This window comes from Musca autumnalis, unplaced genomic scaffold, assembly GCF_047663935.1.
Source record: "Musca autumnalis isolate F117 unplaced genomic scaffold, ASM4766393v1 scaffold_2, whole genome shotgun sequence".
In the NCBI taxonomy this organism is placed as follows: Eukaryota; Metazoa; Arthropoda; class Insecta; order Diptera; family Muscidae; genus Musca; species Musca autumnalis.
Genome location: NW_027411755.1, coordinates 109,259,665 through 109,269,555, shown reverse-complemented (window position 1 = coordinate 109,269,555; position 9,891 = coordinate 109,259,665). Strand labels below are relative to the sequence as shown.

Genomic DNA, 9,891 nt, shown 5'->3' with positions numbered 1-9,891 from the left:
TGGATCGAAGTTTACTTATCATCTTCGAAATATCCACTCGATCAAATGCTTTGGATAAATCCAATGCTACGAGAACTCCATTTTCACCTCTTTCAACTGTCTCTCTAATGGCATCAGTTAAATCAATCAGGAGCGAGGTAGTACTAAGCCCTCGTCTGAAACCATACTGGCATGATTTAAGAAGACGATGGTTATCAATAAAATGCTCAATTTGCTCCTTAATTAGGTGCTCAGCGATTTTAGATAAGGCTGGCAAGATACTAATAGGCCTCATGTTTTCAATACCATTTAACTCCCTATCTTTGGGTATTGGCACTACGCGTGCCACTTTCCATGCTTTTGGAAAGACTGAAGTTGTCAATATAGTATTGAAAAAATAGGTGATATGTCTAGAAATATATGGAAAAATCAATTTAATAAATCTTATAGGTATGCCGTCTACACCTAAGGATTGAGATTTTATCCGCGACAAGGCTTGAAAAACATCCAACTCATAAACACAATTAAATGAAAATGAATAGTTACCATTCACATTGCTTGAATCTACTACAACTGCACTACCAACAATATCATTTTGCACAAAGAAGTCATTCAAGACTGTAGCATCAAAGTTCGTTTCATGATTGTCGTCATTACCAACAAAACCTCCTGCACGTTTTTCATTTTCTACCTCAGCAGATTGTCCAATTTCACTGTTATTATCATCCCATGTCTCTTCAATTCCGCAGATCGCACCTGCACGATTTGAAACCATATTAATTTGCAGTAGGTCTGCTACCGCTTTCTCCATCGACGACAAAGACATTTCATGTGATGGTCCACCTCCTGTAGCTGTAATGTTCTTATTTTAAGAAATTTTTTTCTTTTGTTTTGATTTAAAATTGGTTCATACTCTGTTCCATTCATCTGGTGTACGCACACAACTATTTAATTGCTCCACAACATCCTTCCTCACCTCATCAAAAGTGGCTTTAGTTTCGCCAAAAAGTCTGACTCCACGAGCTACATTCAAATTGCTGTTTTGTATTAATTTTTACCTATATAAGTACTGAAAACCCAAAAAATGTATATAAAATTAAATAAATTCACTTAAAATAAATGAAAATGTGATCTACGTTTCATTTTTCGTATTTATTCGTTTGCAAAAATGCACGGCGACAGCTAATTTGTTGTCGCCGGAAAATGAACTTTATGGCGACAGAATTTGACGTCGTTGGGCGACTTTTGCCATACGTAATGGAAAAATTGCAACTGGCAACGCGACACGACTCGCGTCGCAATACGGAATCGACCCATTCACCCTTATTACGGTTGGCGTTGTCGTATCCAAAATTGCAAACTGACGTGTCGTAACGTCTAATTGGTGTTATGTATGCATTTGTACAAAAAAGCAAAAATTTAAATTTTTAAAGAATTCTTTTGGTAATAAAAATTAATAGAATTATTAGTAGATCATTTTTAAACTATTAATTCAGAAGAACGACTAACCCTACAGTTTTATAATCAAAATAAGTGTTCGGCGAAGACGTTTTTGTGGTCGTTGGCGTAGGGATATTTTTTGGTACCACGTAACATTTACGACAACGACAATTTTTTTCTCATACAAAATTAAAAATATATATTTTTTTTTAATTGTAAAACAATTCATTTGAAATCATCTCTAGACCAAAAACTAAGGGGTCGATTATGGATAGCAACTCAACCGTAGTTGCGTTGCCAGATGAGAAAATCATACAATTAAAATAACTGAAATTACAGAAAAATTTGTCAAATCCATTCAATGAGGTATGTGATGGAAAACGTTTTCGAGCTCAAAACGAGTCAAAAACGACTGTGGTGTATGTACATTTTCCGACATCGAATTGTTTTCGATATCGATAACACAACACGGAGGACATTCGTCGAATATACTGAGGCTCCTTGATGTATGGAACCCCCACTCGGCCCGCCCAACCATGGTCCATAGCCTCCTTAGCATTTTTAAATGGACCCCACAAACCTCCTTCAACTAAACACCCCCCTCACATGACCAAACCCATTCCAATAATTCAAATCACTCCATATTCATTATTAAACCTTATCATATAGTCACATATTTATTTATAAAACAAAAAAATATATAATAAAAGTTAAAACAAATAAAGTCGAAATGACCCTAAACATGAAACATGTCTTTTTATAAACTTAGGTATCAAAAAAATTGAACAAAATAGGACTTACGATACTTTAGCAACGGGGTTGCTTATTTGTGGTCATGAATTTTGACCGGAATTACTTTTACGCTAAGATCCCTACCTAATCGAGCTCAATTAAGTGGTACTGATAACATAGAGACCATTAACGTCTCCAAATGAACCAAATAATAATGACCCCTATCACTCTTGTACCCTTAGTCCCTTACAAATATATATTATTGAACAAAAGATCAAAAAAAATTTATAAAGACAATAAAATAAATATATAAAGTTAATATTAAATTATTAAATGAAATTAAATCAAGTTTTAGTCGTCTCAAAAAAAATATAAAAATCACAATAATGTTGATGTTGGCAAAAAAATTTAAATTTGACAAAATACGATCTAAGATTGGTTAATTTTCTTATGCGCCTAACGGCCGGCTTCACTTACTTTTCAGTTCATAAATTGTTCGATTTTTATAACACCTAGCTGCTTAGTGGCATACCAATTGCGTTCCCGAACCACTCTCATATGCCAGTTCAGCTGTCCCCAGAAGAAAACTGGAATACTACCATAGAGTGTTTCGACCATATGATGACTCTCCACTAGAGTTGCACTTTTTCAGCAGCTGACTTTTAGAACATGTACTGCTCACACTAACAGGGTTTTACGCATGGTACAATAATTCATAGGTAGGCCAGGTATGAGAATCGCCAAAAAAATACAACCCTGTCGCTATGGCTTAAAACGTCAAAATTGTTTTGATGAATGATAACGGATGAGTATACAAAGAAGAAGAAGAAGAACGAAATGTTGAAATGAAAACAAAACAGAGTTGAATTTGTTGATCAATAATAAATATCAACTCTGCATGTCAACACGGTTTTGACAGATTAAGCCATAACAAAAAAAAAATTGTAATCAGCTGTTAGCTGTGGCCAACCTAAGAATTATTGTATCATGGTTTTACGCAATCTTTAATTCTATCCCACACGCTTTTAGCTGCCGAGCGTATCCCGCTGGAGCGTAAGGTAACAGCTTTTAAAATAATGTTGGGTTTAATACGAGTTTAAACTGCTTTTTATGGTTTTTTAGCGCTTACAAAGCTTAACCCCGTAAGCCTGCCTCTATTTTAGGACAATTGTTGTGGGTAATTACGCATATATGATTAAAATGTTGCTTACGTCAGGCTAACAATCACAGCTTTGTGCCTTCGGCAGCTAGACGTATGGGCATAATTCGCATACCAAACAGCCTAAGAAGTGAAATTAAGACTAATCTAAGCCATTTGGTCTTAAACACTGATATTTCGGCAAGATTTACACTCACTTTAAACTTATTTTATCAGTTTACTTGAAGTAAATTTGATTGTTAACGTGTATAGCCAATAAGTTTGAATTTATAACCTTATTTCTGGTCTGAGTTTTAAAAATTATAACCAACAACACATAACTTATACGTTTGCACTTTGAATCGTTCACACAATTATGAACTTTTTCCCATGCTGCCTATCATTTTATATGAGAATTTTCCAAACGCATTATTATTCCCATAATGCATTTTATGTTGGTGTAAATTTTAAATGTTTTCTCTTTCTTTCCACATCTTCCATAAATATGCACTTTTTTATATTTCAAACATGGCGTAAAGCCTCTCTCCCATACGTCGACATTCAGGGATGGAACGTTTGTCGCTAGAGGTAGTACTTTTTAGTACGGGTGGTTACTGACATACATTGCTTTGACAGCTGTTCTATGACAGCTGACCAAATGTAAACAAAGACAGACACATTTAAGTCTATTCCTGCTGTGAGCAATTTATTGTTTTAAAAACTCGATATAAATATATATAATTGCCATTTGGACACTCCAAATCATGGTAAGCCGCACCATCAATGGATTCGTGGTAGAAAACTACACCATCCGCCACCCCCACACTGATATGTGGAATAATAAATGAAAATATTATTTTGCAGCCAAATGACCATTCACAATAATGCAGATATGGTAAGTAAAAACAAACAACCAAACAAAACAATTATTTTATTTTAGTCAATTATTCTATTTCCAGACAATCAAATAATGTTGCCACGGGGTATTTGTTATTGTTTTGGTTAGCAGACAACCCATAATCTCTTGAATCTCTCAACTTAATTTTTTTCACCCTTAATTCCTCGAAAAAACCGGCAAAGGGTTTGTTGTGATGGCGTGACATATTTTCCTGTTGAGGTTTTGGTGAGCCTCCCGCAACATTTGTAGGAAAAAAAGCTTGAAATTTAAACACGGATATAGAATAGACAAATTTACATTTATCTGCCTTATACATAGCGATCATGAATACTCACGTAGGGAGCTTCTCACGAGTGAGTTGCAGCTCACTTCTCACGTCTCGACCTATCACAAATGACAAGGGAGGAGCGAAAAAAGTGAAGAGGGGTTCACAAGTTTGAAAATTGAAAATAGTGCCGCATTTTGTGAACCCTTGAAAATATAATTTGCGTTGCCATATCGTTATTTTATTTACAAATAATTCTGCAATAACTAAATTCGTAATTTTTTTATAAAACATTACTTTATTTTAAATTAAATTAATATTTCTAAAACGAAAAATAATTTTTATCAACAATCCACTTTAAAATACTTGGTAATTGATAAAAAATATTAAATGTTTGATATGTGGGAACATCTGTAACAGCTGTTTTTTTGTTTTGACAGATACATACTACATATGTAAAAATTGTTTATTTACGCCCGAAGAATTTCTGCAATTTGCAAAAAAGTGAACAAAAACCGTTTAAAGGTCATTAAATGGCAAAAAGAGATGAAAATTTTTAATATTGCATTTTGAATGATGTGCGAAACGACAAACGCTGAGGAATACAAAGAAAACCAAGCAAAATTTTGTGGAAGTCGTTCCATGCGATGCCAATATCTCACTGGATCTTTTGTATTAGTTCAAATGAATTTATGAAAGATCCCATTTTCAGCATTTGGAAGGAATTTCAAGAATTGTAAATAAATACAATACGTGAAACATCCGATCTTTTCTCCACAATAGGACCAATTATATAATTGCTAAGTACAATTCGTGAAATTCGGATTCAACATTTGAAACAACTTCATGGATTTTAAATACAATTTCTCAATTTTCAAGAAGGTTAACCCTGCAAAAGGCTATAATATAAACATGCCCTTTCATTGTGGCTTGTTCGTGGAATATGCCATGCCAAGGTGGTGGTTAAGATACTATTCCACTGGGTTATTGAAGATGCCATCCAAAATTATTTGGATCTTTTAGAGGTTACAGTCTTGTAAAAAGAATGGGCGAAGGTTGTAAAAAGGTGACATATAACTGCACTCATGCTTGAATAGAATCTTTGGCATCGAATATTTTGCTGGGAACCTTAGCGAACAAAGAACAATACAAAGGCACTTAAGATATGTCACTTATCATCTTGAGTGGCCGCAAAGTTTGGAAGTACCTACAAAAAATTTTAGAAAGGTGTTGCTCCTGATTGGATTCTCTTCCATTCCTGTTTTCATCATATGATTCTGAACCGCGTCCCATATCTGAAAAATTTTGGCCAACTTCAACTCCACCTCCAAATTACGCCAAATTCGATTGAGGTCTTCCTTGCTTCATTGATACACGGATGAACATGTACAGTTGCCAAAAGAATTTCTAATTGTTTTTTATTTGTTACCTTTAACGCAAAACACAAATAAATACAATTGATTATCATTGCAAAAGATTCGTTTCTTGTCGATTTTTTCTATAAAAAATGTCCATAGTTACATTTTTTTGTTCAACTCACCTTGATTTCTGTGGTGAGAGAAAATTGCCTCACATTCTCACTTTTTTGACATTTATGATAGCTACTTTTCTCACGAACGTGAGTTTTGTTCTCCCTTATGATGTTTATAATAAGGGAGGAGGCGAGAGTGAGAAAACTCACGGTGAGATGATGTTCATGATTGGGCTGATATTTAGTATTTTTTTTAAGAAAATATTTGATATTTCGATAAAAAAAACACGGATCAAAAAATCGACTTTGAACATGTTTCTTTCCTCTAGATTAGACATCCGCTTAATATTTTTTGCACTGTTTGTAAAGTTCTCCTCATGTAATTGGACAAGAATTTCCACACTAAACTTCCATATAGGGCAATTTAAACAAGAACACAAATTTATTTTATTTGTTATTAAATTTTTTTCGGCTTTTGCCATCGCCAAGACTAAAAAAGTGTTTTTTATTTCTATTTTTCTTCTTTCGACTGGTGATTAGGGATCAACAGTCCGTTTTTTGTTTGTGGGAATTTAATGAAATTGAAACAACGTGGAATTGAAATTCGATGCGGATCCTATCACATCTAAAAACAATTCACTCGTTTGCGCAAATCGTTTTCATTGCAAATCGATTCGAAATTCATCACATACCTGAATATCAGCGTTTTGAACCGTCAGCAATCAATTTAATTGTAAAAAAGTATGAATATCAATGCGTAAATGGAAATTTCTATTATTAAATTTGTTGTCGGCAACGCAACTGGAGTTGGGTTACTATCCATAATCGACCCCTAAGAAATTAGCATTGCATGAATCGTTGTATGAGGACTCTAACAGATTTTCAATAGAAAGTTTGTCATCTGATAAAAACACGAAATTTATCTTATGCAAATGAATAAAAGTAGTAAAGTTTGTATTTATTATAGTTATTTTCCAATATATTTTAATAATCATTGCCAAAAAATCTTTTGAAATTGATTTCTCTTTTTATATGCTGGCGTTTACAAAATCGGTCACGACTCTTTCCTCGTATTTCAACGCCATATGTAATACCGATTTGTCGTATCGAAAAAAATGTTATATTTAAAATGAGAAATCTGTTCTGGGAATTACGAATGTATTTCTTCCGATTTTTTAACATGCTATAAAAGTAAAAAATTGTCGTTGCATATCATTTTTCATCACATGAAAAATGTAACTTACGACTACGCCAACCTTAGGTTAGGTTAGGTTAGGTTTAGGATGCGCAGCTGCCGTGCTGGCAGCCACTCCACTCGGAGACCTTGAGGTCCATTGTGATCATCCTGACTATTGAAGTATATATGTCGTATTTGATGAAGTGATAATAGATGCTGCTGTATGGTGAAGTGTACATAGTAGGTGATGGTGTGAAGTAGAAGTGTGATATGTTGTTTATTATTATGGATTTGTTATTTGATGTTACGTGTGGTGATGATGGTGTACAGGAGTCATGAGTTATGATGTATGTTTTGAATGGTGCATATGTTGATACAAGGCTGTTGATGATGATAAAGTGTGCGGTTGTGGATTTTATGGATGGATGACGGATAGTGTTGAAGGGAAGATTCAATGTGGACTATGGATGAGATGATATTAGATGCTGCTATGTGGTGATGTGTGAGTGCTGATGATGTTGATGTGTAGTGGAAAGTGTGATGTGATTCTTGTTATTGGCGAGACTGCATAATGTTGCGTGACTACAGATTATGGTGTTGTGTGACTGATGGGTATATGGTGATTTGTGCATACGGTATACGGTGGTGCGTGAGTGCAGATGGTGTGATGTGTTCCTTGTTGTGAGCGATTCTGTATGATGTTGTGAGACTGCAGATTATATTCTGAACGGTGCTGTAGGCCTGCAGATGATGATGCAGGCTGTTTATGATGATATGGTGAGCTATGTGGGAGGAGATTGTGGATTAGGTGGAAAGATGGGAAGGAGGGAAGGTGAAAATGATAAGACAAAAGAGAAAAGAATAAGAAGAGTGAGTATTTGTAAAGGAGAGTAACAGATTGTTTTAAGAAGAAGAGAAAGAGATTATTTTCCTAGACTGTGTTAAGCCTGTTCTGACCCGCCCCAGAGCCACTTTAGACTCTTACAGTAAACCACCAGGATAGTAGGGTCAATAGAGGAGAAGTAAGATAGAGAGTCAATCACATGTGCACCAAATAGTCTATGCCTTTTGGCCATCAGTCTAGGACATCTACATAAAAGGTGTTCGATTGTCTCCGTTTCCTCCTCATCCTCGCATAACCTACAGTACTCAATGTTATTATCATCCCACTTACATGTCAAAGATCTTATTCTACAGTGGCCAGTAATGACCCCTGTAGCTATTCTGATTTCCGACTTGCATAGTGAGAGAAGGGACGCAGTTCTACGCCCTGAGATTGCCGGCCAGATTGACTTCGACACCTTGCAACCAGGTGCGTCTTGCCAAATTCTTACGGTTTTCTCTGCATAGAACTGACTGAGTTTGCCGAGGAAGTAGCAGAGCGGTGGCCTGACATATTCCTCTACCGTAAGGTCAGGGGACTGGGAACCACGCCTTGCTAATTCGTCAACAATCTCGTTTCCTTCAACATTGCAGTGTCCTGGCACCCAACAAAGGTTTACGCTTAAATTACATGTTTTTAAGGTGGACCTACAATTTTGAACGATCCTAGATTTGATAGTATATGACCCAAGCGCCTTAAGGGCAGCCTGACTATCTACGTAGACTGTGACTGTCCTACCTACTTGATCCGTCAGTCCTACTACCAATTCCAGGGCCTTCAATACTGCGAAGACTTCCGCTTGAAAAACACTGCAATTTGTATTGAGTTTATATGAACGCCTAATGTTCAACTCCTCACAGTACACCCCCGCTCCAGTACCTTCAGCCATCTTAGAACCATCAGTAAAGATGGAGAGGCTATCGGGTAGTGGCCTGCCATGCTCCCATTCACTTCTGTCAGGGATAGAGACCTTCGCTGCATCGAAATCCAGCGAAGGCGAAATGTAGTCAGTTACACTCCCTACGTCACTGAGTCCGATCAGACCGCTGAGCTGGTGTAAGATACTAGCATGTCCAGACCCAGAGGATCGCCAAAGATTAAGCTCCTTGAGCCTCAAGGCACTACGGGATGCTAGATACTGAACAGAAATGTCCAGTGGCTGGATGTTCAGTATTGCACTCAGTGCCGCTTGAGGGGTGCTTCTCACTGCTCCTGTAATAAGAACTGAAGCAGATCTTTGCACAGTAGCTAACCTGGACAAATTGGACTTGCTATTCAGGGCCTGCCACCAAACAAGACACCCATAGGTCAAAATGGGGCATACCACTGTCAAGAACAACCAGTGTATGATATGTGGTCTCAGACCCCAGCTCCTACCTATTGAGTTCTTGCAAGAATAGAGTGCAATTAGACCCCTCTTAGTGCGCTCCTCCGTGTTCCTTTTCCATCTAAGTTGATGGTCAAGAATCACTCCCAGGTACTTCGCCTCCGTAGAAAGATTTAGCTGCACTCCATCTAGTGTTGGTGGAACGAACTCGGCTGTCTTTCTTTTTCTAGTAAAGAGCACCAGCTCTGTCTTTGCCGGATTCACGCCAAGTCCATTGGTGTGAGCCCAGCGTGAGAGTTTGGCAAGTGCTCTTTGCATTAAATCAGACAATGTGGACAGAAATTTCCCGCTAATCAGGATGACCACATCATCCGCATAAGCAACTACCTTAGTTCCTAGATTGTCGAATTCCCTGAGTATCCCATTTATCACCAGTAGCCAGAGCAAGGGCGATAGGACTCCCCCCTGCGGTGTGCCTCTGGTGACAGATCTCCTAATGGAGCTCTCCCCAATATTTGAATTGATAAGCCTGCTTCTAAGCATGCTGTCAATCCAATCTATTAGGATAGGGGGGACACCCA

At 36.9% G+C, this 9,891-nt stretch overlaps 1 long non-coding RNA gene across 1 annotated transcript; it reads left to right on the top strand.

Moving 5' to 3' along the window:
* The first annotated feature begins 3,602 nt into the window (after positions 1–3,602).
* On the top strand, positions 3,603–7,959 carry LOC141394466 (uncharacterized). Its single transcript, XR_012410425.1, has 2 exons — positions 3,603–4,184; positions 4,249–7,959. It is a non-coding gene; the product is annotated as an uncharacterized lncRNA (long non-coding RNA).
* Positions 7,960–9,891: the final 1,932 nt, after the last annotated feature.